Source organism: Cygnus atratus, chromosome 4, assembly GCF_013377495.2.
Source record: "Cygnus atratus isolate AKBS03 ecotype Queensland, Australia chromosome 4, CAtr_DNAZoo_HiC_assembly, whole genome shotgun sequence".
Taxonomy (NCBI): domain Eukaryota; kingdom Metazoa; phylum Chordata; class Aves; order Anseriformes; family Anatidae; genus Cygnus; species Cygnus atratus.
In genome coordinates, this window is record NC_066365.1 from 55,446,965 (window position 1) to 55,459,971 (window position 13,007).

The 13,007-nt window shown below is 38.3% G+C and overlaps 1 non-coding gene across 1 annotated transcript; it reads left to right on the forward strand.

The window, feature by feature from the left end:
- Positions 1 to 1,992: 1,992 nt before the first annotated feature.
- Positions 1,993 to 2,099, forward strand: LOC118252421 (U6 spliceosomal RNA). Its single transcript, XR_004780133.1, has one exon. It is a non-coding gene; the product is annotated as a U6 spliceosomal RNA (small nuclear RNA).
- The last annotated feature ends 10,908 nt before the right edge of the window (positions 2,100 to 13,007 follow it).

Here is a 13,007-nt window from a genome sequence, read left to right on the forward strand (position 1 = left end):
CTGCAAGGATGGGGCATCCATAACATCTCTAGGCAACTTGTTCCAGTGCCTCACCAACCTCTCAGTGAAGAATTTCCTCCTAACTTCAAATCCAAATCTCCACTCTTTTGGTTTAAAACCATTCCCACTTGTCCTGTCACTGTCTGCCCAAGCAAAGAGTTGTTCTCCATCTTTTTTATAAGCCCTCTTTAAGTACTGAAAAGCTGCAATGGGGTCTTCCTGGAGCTTTCTCTTCTTCAGGCTGAACATCCCCAGCTCTCTCAGCCTGTCTTCATAGGAGAGGTGCTTCAGCCCTCCTCTGGACCCACTCTAACAGATCAACATCATTATTGTGCTGGGGGCCCCAGAGCTGGATGCAGTACTCCAGGTGGGACCTCACAAGGGCAGAGCAGAGAGGGACAATCACCTCCCTTGACCTGTTGGCCACTCCTCTGGTGATGCAGCCCAGGATGTATTTGGCCTTCTGGGCGGCATGCACAAAATGCTGGCACATGTGAAGCTTTTTTTGTCCACCAGAACCCCCAAGTCCTTCTCTGCAGGGCTGCACTCAATAGGTTCTTCACCCAGTCTGTACTCGTCTGGAATTGCCCCAACCCAGGTGCAACATCTCATTCAGTTCACATAGGCCCACCTCTCAAGCTTGTCCAGGTCCCTTTGGATGGCATCCCTTCCTTCTGTTGTATCCACTGTACCACTCAGCTTGGTGTCATCTGCAAACATGCTGAGCGTGCACTGGATCCCATTGTAAATGTCATTGATAAACATTAAGTTTAACAATGGACCCCTGAGGGACATGCTTCATTGATTTTACCCAGCTGGGCAGCTGAACTCCACCACAACTGCTCTCTCACTCCCTCTCCTCAAACAAAAAGGGGGAGAAAGATGGAAAGGGGTCAAGAGTTGAGATAAGGACAGGGAGGTCACTCAGCAGTTACTGTATCAGGCTAAACAGACTCAGCATAGGGAGATGCTGAGTCCTGTGTCCATCGATTCCCGTGTGCCAATTGAGCAACAGACCTGCACATGCTGACTGGTACCTATCAGGCAGACTTCAGAGGGAAAAAGGCTAGTCGGAATGAGATCACCTGTTAACCTCATTAAGAATGAAACCTGCAAGAATTGTGGAAGGATTTTAGTCACCTATACTACTTTAAGATAAAAATATGAGGAACTTGTAACATTTGTACTTTTCCATGTTTAAGTATCATCTGAAAAGATGCTTTTAAGGTCTTGCACTTGTGCGGTTAAGTCATATTTAACAGTATTCTTTTCAAATTTATACTTCTCAAATTGTATCATAATATTCTCTACCATGCAAATACTATGAAGTTGAATTATACAATGTGGTTTTCACAATAACGTAATAGGTGTTCTAAGTCCAAAGAGAAACATTGATTTATTAGCTGTTGAAATAATAGAAATATTAATGATCCTGCAGTCTGCTGCCAGAGGCACTTATCTATCAAAACACAAAAGATCAAGTCCAATTATATGAAGTAGTGGTTGCCTGGTAGTCTGCTGTAAATCAATTTTGAAACACTCAAGATGTAGTTGAAAATTAATCTATTTATCGTGTAACAACAGAAATATGGTTCTCATTAACTCAAATCAGCTGAAAGCAAGTTAGTCTTAGTTTTATTCTATGTTTCTGAACTTCTGCATAGATTTTTGAAGTGGTCTTAAACAGATTTGTATGTTTGTTTGTTTGTTTCTCAGCCAATATTTTCTGTGAAAACCTATGAAACTAATAATTAAAAAGTACTCTGAATTTTAAAAGATGAAATTAAATCAGCAAATATCAGGTTGAAATGACTGATAATTACTGATCAATCTTCCCTACCTCCCACATTGGCAGAATTTGAAAATTAGTATAAAGAAGGTTAAAGACTTCAATTCTGTTTCTTTAAGAGCAATTTACAAAATTAGCTGTACGATATTTGATGTTTCTCATTATAGTGACAGATCTAGTAGAGCTACTGTTGTGGTTTATATGTGCTCGCTTCGGCAGCACGTATACTAAAATTGGAACGATACAGAGAAGATTAGCATGGCCCCTGTGCAAGGACGACACGCAAATTCATTAAGCGTTCCATAGGGGTGGATATATGTCCGTTGTCTAGGTCCTCATAAATCACCTCCCATATGGCTAATTCCCTCAGGTACTGGATTCCCTTCTCCATAGTGGTTCACTTGCCTGGTAGACATACAAGTTCTTCCTTGAAGGGATACCTTTCCTTCACAGCTGACAGGAGACGCCTCCAGAGGCTGTAAGGTCGTGCTCCATCTCCAATTGCTTTGTCAATGCCTGCGTCTCTAGCAAGGGATCCCAGCTGCCTGGCTTGCCTGCCCTCTAATTCCACACAATTGGCTACAGTGTCCCAGCACCGGAGCAGCCAGGTGACAAGCTGCTCACCTATGCAGTGACCAAAATCTTTTCACACATCTCGTAGCTCACGCTGGTACAGGTTTCAGGTAATTACTGCTGATTTTTCAACATCTTCATCTTCCTGCTCCACTGATGGCCCAGCCTCATCTTCTCTATACCTAGACCTAGCAGAAGACTCTCTGCATTCTAAACGACCTGAATCTCTATACCATTTTTTCATCTTGTCTACAGGGGCAACTTGCACTGCTACAGCTCATTTCTCTGACCCAGCCACAGGGTTGGAATACCCTCTGCAGGGACAACTTGCACTGCTACAGCTCGTTTCTCTGACCCAGCCACAGGGCCTGCCACAGGGGTTGGAATACACGCTGGGCCCATCACAGAGGTTGGAGCGGCTGCAGGAGCTGGAGCGGCTGCGGGAGCTGGAGCGGCTGCGGGAGCTGGAGCGGCTACAGGGGCTGGAGCAGCTGTGGGAGATGGAGCAGCTGCAGGGTCCATCGTAGGGGTTGGAGTGGCCATTGGGCCTGTCACAGGACTTGGAGTGGCCGCAGGGTCTGTCACTAGGTTGAGAGTAGCATCAATTGCAGCTTGATAGGCATAGGCCAGACCCCAGCATGCTACAGTGATTTGTGTCTCTTTGGAACTGCCAGAGTCATGACACCTTTTTTCAAGCATTCTACCAGTTTTTTAGGATTTTGCAGTTGTTCAGGCGTGAATTTCCAAAACACTGGAGGTGCCCACTGCCCTAGAAACCTGGCCATATCCTCCCACACTCCCTGCCACTCACAACTATCCTGCCTCAGGACAGATCTCTGGATGAGATTCCTAAGTAGTTGTTCAACCTTAAACAAAACCTGAAGCGCATTCAGGAGACATAACAATAACACCATGCTAGTCTGAACATCCCAAGGACATTCAACATCTTGGAGAACTATTGTAACTAGCTCAGAGGATAAAAGGGTGGTGAAGGAGAAAGGGAGAGTGAACAAGTAGGAAAAAATATCTTCCCCTGTCCCCTCCAGAGATTGGCTCCCTGACGAAAAAAGGCAATAGATGTAATTGTTAATAGTTTCTGAGATATGGTTTCCAAAGTATGGAGTTGACGACAGTGCTGAATACAAATACCAGGTTAGGGTCATGACCAGAAATTTTGTCATATCATAAGCCATTGTTACACCACACAGTACCATAACGATCTTAAACCAGGGCCTGGAAAGGATAAACAGCACGACAGGGAGCACATACAGTAAGTAACATGCTATAAAACTCAACTTGGAAAACAGGCACAGCAGACTTGAGATTAAAGCAATCACCATTGTGACTAGCAACTATTAAGCAGGTCTAATACTTATACCAATTTTAGTTTAACACACTCTGGTCACATCTGTCATTATCTCAACCCTTCAAGCCCCAAGTTGGGCGCCAAAAGGGCTGTTGTGGTTTAACCCGGGAGGCAGCTAAACACCACACAGCCGTTCACTCACCCTCCCCCCTCCCTCTCTGGGATGGGGGAGAGGAACGGGAAAGTGAAGCCTGTGAGTTGAGATAAAGACAGTTTATTAAGACAGGAAAATAATAACAATAATAATAATAATAATAATAATAGTATTACTACTAATAACGTATAAACAAGTGATGCACGATGCAATTGCTCACCACCCATTGACCGATGCCCAGCCTATCCCCGAGCAGCCGGCCCCCTCATCCCGGCTAGCCCCCCCATATTAATTGTTCAGCATGACGTCAGATGGTATGGAATACCCACTTTGGCCAGTTTGGGTCAGCTGTCCTGGGTCTGTCCCCTCCCAACTCCTGCTGCACCCCCCAGCCTGCCCACTTGCAGGACAGTGTGAGAAGCTGAAAAGTCCTTGGCTTAGTGTAAGTCCTTGGCTTACACTGTTCACAAAGTATTAAGGTGATAAGAGAGAAATGGGGGTTGTCTTCTGAGTTCACAGTAGGTTTTGTTTTCCAGATGTGTGCTATGGCAATAGGTATTAGGAAAATCAGTCTTACTTTTAAGAGAATAAATACTTTTCATAGTTATTTCACATGTAGCACTTAAACAAACAAACAAAAACACAACAAAGACCTTGTTGTGAAGAACCTACAAACTAATGGTGAGAGGTTGTTCACATATCCGTAAGTTAGATATCACACATCCAATGAGATCAATATGACTGAAAGGTATCAACAACTGCCCTCTCTCCTTGTCCAGGCAGCCTGGGGCTGGGGCTCAGAAGCTGCAGGGGCCCACCCAGCGGGGCAGCCAAGCAGCTGTCCCACACCACAGCCAAAAGGCAGCTGGGGAGTGGCCAGGACAGCCCCAGCCTGGGCAACTGGGCATGTCCATGGGGCTGAGGCTGGGCTGAGGCCAGGCCAAGACCAGGCCTCAGACCATGATGCTTACATGAAGCTGACCTGGAAAGGCCCATGGGGCTTGCAGGGCTGTGGTGACCTAGAGCCTAGCCCTGCTGTGGCATTGCTGGGGAGGGGCTGATGGCCCCAGGGGCTGAAATGGGGTCCTGGAGTGTGGGCAGGGTAGGGGGCAGTCTTAAGGATACCAGAACATGCCTATGGGTGTCCTCAGAGCCCTACTAAAAACAACCTTAAAGAAGGTAGAGAAACATAATGAAACAGCAATTCCTCACTAGAGAATATTTCATTTTTTATATTTTCATTTTTGATTCTTAACATTTTTTTTTCTAATGTGAAAATACAACTCTTTTTCCATGCCTTTAGACCAATAAAATGTTTAATTCTTTTTCTCAGACTTTGTATTTATTTTGGTTTATTTATAACAGGCTGAGGTACTTATGGAGGAGAGCTGAACCTCCAAAGCAAAGACCAAGAAGGTGTCACATCAAAGACAGATCACATTTGTTCTGACAGGCATTATATTTATTTTTACATTTATTTTCCCAAATGTCTTCTGGTTTTCCGATTTGTGTAGGATGATAATATGTTACATGATCTTAGTTACAAGTCTTAGGTCTCACAGGTAGAAAAGAGTGATCAGATTATTCCAACTTGTGACAAGAATGCATTTTGTTGTATGACCAAATGAAGGCAAGTGTCATTGTTTGAAAAGGTTGCAGATATGCTTCCCTACCACATGTTGAGATTTGAATTTGAGGCTGAGGGAGCAGAAACTCAGATCTAACATATTATCACAAGAGCTTATGTGGCCAAAACTGCTATGTTAAAACATAATCATCCCATAGATCAGAGAGAGATTTTTTTTTCTCCCAAAATTATGTTTATGATGCCATAATAGATAGTGATTTATTATAGTTCAATAAGTCATGAACTATAAAATATTTTGCCACAATTAATGGGACTACAGAAATATACTTAAGATGAGCATTTTGTGTCATGCTGCAATTGAGTCTAAAGTCATATGATTTTTTAAAATTATTGTTATTATTATTTATGTTTTACATATGAAGTATAAAAGACCCAAGAATGAATTTTGTTATTGGGCATACTGTTTGTAATGCCATGAAGCCTAGTAAAATGTGACTGTCAAACTTGTCCTATATTGAATACCATTATACACAGAGACAAGCTGCATGGTGAAATAACTTCTAGTTGTGGATGTTCCTACTTTAAATTAAATTCTTTGGGTTACTTATATTGCAGTCTGCCTTTAATTTTATTTGGGTATAGATTCCACATTCAGCTATTGAAAAGAACATTCTGTTCATCTCTATATGATTAAGACTTCCCCAGAATATCATATTTCTAAAGTTCCAGCAAAAAGTGAGAAATTGAAAGTGTATGAAGTTATTTTTTATTTAATAAACAGTAAATGCGTAGTGTTTTTTATTATTTTCATAGTAATTCAGCTCTGTATGTAGAATTTTTCATCACTGAAAAACAACAGAAAAAAGTTATGGGTAATAAATGGAATTTTTGACTATAAACAGAAGACCTTTCATTTTGAAAGAATACATAAATAAAACCCAGTCTTACCTATCTCAGAGAGACATCCATGTGTCCAAATACCATCCAAGGTATTTGTTCCATATTGCTGTTTCTAAATTAACAAGCAATAGTGTGTCACTTGATACACAGTCAAGTGACAAAAAATGAGTAGAAAACTTTCTTCCTTCATGGGCTTTGAATCAAAGCCTATATTCATATGTTTTCAACTTTTTTATTCTTTTTCCATTTTCCTTTTCACTAGGTGACTGATTGAGAGTACCTCATATATTTCTAGATATTCTGTGGAGTAGAACAACTTATTGTTATAAACCAACATTTGTTGTTATAAAAACTACTTATCATACATGTTTATAATGTCTACACAATCCACAAAGTTATTTGCAATGTATTTTAAAATCTATTTTCAGAAAGACTCATTAGCTTCATGAGTTTTTCTCCATTTATGAGATTCAAATGGAAAGACTGTGCTTTATTTCTGATCTTATCTGTAGAATTAAATCACATAAAAATGTCAATAATAGGATCCTAGGAAAGAAACCCTTTTATATACATATATACAGGGATGGAAATGCATTACGAGGTAAGCCTTTGCAACACTTCAGCTATTTTTTGAGTGTCAGCAGTTACATATATTTCATCTGACAGTGTAAATATGAAACCTGAGATTTAAAACTGAATTATACATGCCTTTACTCTACAGTTTCTATTTGTCTGTTTGTTTGTTTTCTGGGTTTATATACAATAATTGAAGGATTGCTGGAAAAATGAGCTGAGATAACGTAATTTCTAATTCCTTGTGTGTTTAGCAATATAACAGTGAAAGGACCTAGAGGTTAGGTTTTATTAAATTTACTTAGGTTTAAAGGAATTCAATTTCTTTTTTTTTTTTTTTTTTTTTTTTAGCCTGAGAAGGGCATATATCTCTTATTACAATTTATTTCTAAGCACTCATTTCTAGCATTCTAGCATTCATTACAATGCTTTATCTTGATTCTGAATTCATGGTTTGTTTGTTAGCCTTCTTTTATCCTTTAGTTGATGAAAACTGAAGGATGTAGTATATTGAAACATCACTGCTATACACTTCTTCTGAATGCATCTGTACAGAATGGAGAAAAGAATGCTGATCATGCAAGAAAATTCCCTTATAAAATGTTTTCAAAGCTTATACCCAAATGTAATATAAGCACTTTAACATCTCTAATGTTTAAATAGACAGTTGAGGTGAATGAGAATGGAGGTCAAACTTAAAGAACTAACATATGGTAACAAGAATAATAACCTAGAAAATACCAAGACAAAAATGTCTTTGGCCAAATAACTTGAAGTATTTTTTACAGTACTTGTTTTATTCCTTTATTTCTCTATAGTTTGATTTTTAAAATGTTATTATTATTTATTTATATTATTTTTCTGTAGCTCCAAAATGAAATGCTTAGCCAGTTTCAGGCTATGGTTTCCATTTGTGTGGTTAGTGCAGAAAATACTTGTTTAATGCTACCTGAGCAGGAAAGAACAAGAAGCAGGAAGAACATGCTGTAGCATGTATGAACATTTCCTTGTAAGCTAAAGGTTTGAAAGAAGTCTGTCTTTCTAAATGACAATTTGTTCTTTGCTCAGCTGTTAGGGAAGTACAACGTATGCCATTCATTACACAAGGAAGATTGCATTGCTTTAACTGGTCACACTGAATTTAATGTTCACTGAGGACATCATGCAGTTCTGCAGGACTGAGTCACAAAAACTATAGTTGGCCTAGCTTTTTTTGAGCAAGCTAGATAAAAGAAAGAAAAAAAATCTTTCTTCAGATACATGCTGGATTCCAGAATTTCCTAAAAGGGAACTCAGAAAAAAAAAGCAAAACAGCTCTCTCAGAAAGGGACTTGGAATTGAAAGAACTACAGTCATACTTATGTATTAACGAAAAGAAGAGAACGTTCAGTTTCTTATCACTGGAGTTTTCTAGTTCAGTTCCATTCCTTATGGTAACAACTGCCATGAATAGAAAAATGTTCTGGGAAAGTACTGAACTCACTGGGATCCTTCCTTTCAAGCTGCACTTACAGTAGTGTCTGGCGACAGACACTGGTACAGCACCATGAACAATTTTTATTTAGAAGCACTAGCACGCTTCAGAGAAATTCAATTTAGATAGAAGTCTTCTGGCCAGGTTTAATTCATGTGTGTCTGACAAGCTATGTCTGCACATTTTTGTGGTACTTCAAGTGTTTTTGTAAATACTTCAGGGACTTTTAGAAAGGGAAAGTAGGTAGTAATGCAGTGGAGGAATAATCTTAAATGATTGTTTGTCTGACAGTATAAATGTTCATAACATGATCAAAAGCATTCTTTCTGGCATGCTTTTGCATGTTCTCTTTTTACTTTTGCATGTGATAGAAAGGCACAAAATACAGTCCAATAAATGCTCTATAATTAAGTACAAACGCTTGTTTCCAGTAAGTCAGACGTTACTGAACAATTTAATATTAAATAATATTTTAATTAAATGTTAAGCTCTAGAATGCAAACGCATAAATAAAAGAAGTCCTCTGACACTTTGAGGTGAATAATCCAGGACCTTGGGATACTGTTGCATTAATCATAGAATCATAAAGTGGCCTGGGTTGGAAGGGACCTCAAAGATCATCTAGTCCCAAACCACCTGCCGTAGGCAGGGATGCCACCTGATCAGGTAGCTCTGGGACTCATCTAGCCTGGTCTTGAAATAACAGCCCTAACTCTCCATCAGTGTAAAAAGGCCAAAATGATACTCAAAATTAAGCTGTGACTGTAATAACAGAACTATTGCAAAATGCAGTGATGATGTATGAGTTTCCTTTACCTTTTTTTTTTTTTTTTTCAGTTGTTAAAAGGTTTCCATGGGTCAAAACAGAGACTTTCTCTCCGGTCTAATTCATATGTTGTGAAAGTGAAGTGCTAGTTCTCTGCTATGCAGTTTGCTTAGTTTCAATGTATCCAAATACAAAACCAACATTGAGTAATATTTTATTCATTAATTTGTTTACATTAAAAGAAGTCAGACAGCCAAGCACCCAAATCAAGAAACAGAAAGGAAATCTGGAAATTAATAATTATAATAATATTTTGATCTCCTAAGTTTTTCTTTCCTTTATCTAATCCAAAGTTATCTAATCCTTTTGCTAGCTCCATATCTCCTGAAGCAATACATTTTATCACAGCACATTTTGTCTCAGTCCTGCTGCCAATCTTTAGTTCCTACTTAGTCACCTGTGACCACATATTGATCAGGAAATGTATATTCCACCATTATAATTGCTTCACATATATAGCTTGCAGTTTTGTAAAAGTACTGGTACATGAATATAAGTCCTCATATAACCCGCATCCTTGATAAGTTATTTGGTTTTGATTATAAATAGGTTACTGGAGAGACTACAGATGTCATTCTGCATCTTCCCCAGCAGCAAGTCTGATTCTTTCTTTGCTTCTCCAGTGTTTTCTTAATGAAAAACAGAAATTTGAAGGCTGAAGAGCCTCTTCTGAATCATGGATGTGGTATGGTCTTAATGAAACCATAGCTATATGGACACATAGAAATCACAACTAAATTTGGAATTCACCCCTATAGAAAGATAAGACATAGAAAGACATTTTCCTGTTAGTACTGAGGCTGACAGCCTTTCCAGTAATCAGGGGTTCTTTTTTTGTTCGTTGTTTGTTTGTTTGAGTCAGGAGATGGTAGGATGTCAGTTATGAACTGACATCTAGAGCTGACCACAAGAGGACATGTTTCAAAATAAGACATTATGAAAATTAATAGTAATGTCAACCTTGTGAAATTTTTAGCAAATGCTAAAATACATTGTGAAATGTTTAGTTCAAAATATAAGCTGGTTCTATTGGAGGAGCGAGGTGATGAAAGTTTAGAAAAATAGCCTGTGGTATGAGATGTCTTTTATATGTATATACTGATTCTCTAAAACGAAACAAAACAAAATGACAAAAAAACAAAAACAAAAATAAAAAACCTACCAACCAACCAATAACAAACCAACAAACTGAGCAATACCTCTGTCTATATAAAATGCAATAGCAACAAGAAAATTTTGCCTGACAAAGTTTGGCTTCAACTACCTTTATAGTTAATTAATGCATCTTTAAAAGCACACTAGCTGTGCTTTTGCAAAATTCCTCAGAAAGAAAGAAAGTATGGCTATTTATGCCACTTTCCTCCAGGAAGATGTCTTCCAAAAAAAATTTCTTCACTGAAGATGACTGAAGCATAAAGGACTGGAAAGGTATAAAACATTCCCATTATTCCTAACAATAATTATAAGATTATGCAAGAAACAAGGGGCGCACTCCTGGTACTGCAAGTAAATATAAAAAGAGAAAAAGCTACATTCAGTTTTAAGATACCACAATGTATGTCAATGTGGTTGACATAATACTGCGTTACCATAATGCAGTATTAGTACCCAGTTTAGGATACTTCATCAATTCTATATTGTAAAAGGATAATATTATGGATGATAATTCTTTGATTCCCCTGTTAAGCCAGAGCAATGGCACAATTTCATTTGATTTTCCTCTGCTCTAAATCTGTATCTAAGATGACTGCATGACTGCACTGCAGTAATGCCTTTTTTTTTTTTTTTTTAGTTGTATGTAAAATAGCACCATTTTTCTAATTTTATAAACTCTCCATTTGGCAGACCTCACATGGGTGAAATCCCTACCAATATAAAAAGTGAATAAGGATACCAGAACTTAATCTGTAATAAACAGCTTCTAGATGCTCTTTCTTAATCTCACATGTGCATGTGTGTGTGATTGTATGTGTGTATGAATAATGTCTAGTGGTTAAGGTATGTTTATGCTTATTATGAGCAATAAAATGGAACATTTAATTCTATTTTTCAAATAGCGCTACAATCAAAAGAAAAGATAGTGAAGGTATCAGAGACTTTTATGGAAGAATGCCATTCTTATTATCATGGACTCTGGGAAAGCTATCTACAAAAATAATTGAGTAAACTAAGCAGTGTCATGATGCCGCTAAGAAAGTACAGTAAAATAAAGCTAGATAAGAGATCCTGGCTTAAGGTACAGCTTATTTGGAAAATACACATATAAGATGACTTAATTTCTAAATTTGTTTTAGCAGAAATACTCTGAATGGTAAATTATCATCCATATCAATGCATTACCAAAAACTAGTCACAAATAAACTTGTCATTGCTTTTGGTTCTCATTCATTTTAGAAAAGAAGTTTATTAAGATTAGAAACATGAATTAGGTAAAACATCTGGCCGTAATATTGGGTACTCCCGTTTTGTATGTTGTAATCAAGGTGTGGGTTTTTTTCAATCATCTTAAATAACAAATTCCTACCTAGGATTATTGGTCTCAGGGACTATGGGATGTAAAAATTATACAAAGTTCAAAATGATACTTTTATCAGAGCAATACTTAAGCTTCTATTTTTTTTCTCTCTATGTGAGCAACCTGAAGGATATCACTGTGAGTGGCATATCTAATTTTCTGTTGAGGTTCTATTAAGTAAGGAAATGACACCGTGTTTCACTCTTTAGAATTGTGGCAGTCTTTCTCCAATATTTACAGTTGCAGAGCTCCATTATGCCTCCACTGTGGTTTAACTTTTCAAAAAGACAATTTTATCCAATGCTTTCTCCTAAAATTGTAGTAAGGAATATGCTTAAGGTCTATTTATAATTTTTAGAATTTATATGTGTACTTTAACTCCACAGTACAATATCAAGCATATTTTTGGTGCAAAGTTTCTGAAATGAACTGATTGATGTATTCTTCCTGGAGGAAGGCTAGAGTACTGCAATATGAGGTTGGTACACTATGCTGACATATTCAAATGTGATGAAGCTTATTTCATTAATCTGCCCTGAATGGCCTTTGCAGCAGATGGAGACCAGGTCACGGGCTAAATGAACTGAATGGATATTTGAATGGATGTTTAAATGGGGATGTTCTGCAGACTAAGGGAATATTATCTATGCATATGTCAAAGGACAGGGAAAATAGGGCAGTGGCTGTTGTAAATGTGTTGAATACTGTAAGACCTAAGAATGATGTAAATGGTATGGAGTAAGGGGTGGAAAATGTGCTAGGTTTGGCTGGGGTAGGGTTAGTTTTCATTACAGAAGCCCATATCACCTGTGTTTTGTGACAAAACCAGTGTTGGTAACACCTTGATGTTTTAGCTACTGCAGAATAGCGCTTGCACAGCATCAAGACCTTCTCTGTTTCTCACTCTGCCCCATCAGAAAATAGGCTGAATGTGAGTAAATGTGGAAACACAGCCATGAGAGCTGACTTGAGCTGACCAAAGAGATATTCTATGCAATATATTGCCATGCTCAGCAATAAAACAGAGGGGCAGATTTTTCCAAAGTAGCTGGTACTTGAGTACTAGCTGAGCATCGTTCTGCTGGTGGTGAGTGACTGCTTTAGCACCACTTGTTTTTTTTATTTATTTTTTATTTGTTTAGTTGTGTGTTTTTCTTTTTCTTTTACTTACTAGACTGTCTCAATTCATAACTCTTTTTCTCACTTTTGGCCTTCTAATTCTCTCTCTCTGCCATCCTGATGGGAAAGAGTGAGTTATCAGCTGTGTGGGGGCTTACCTGCCGTCCAGGGCCAACCCACCTATATAGAA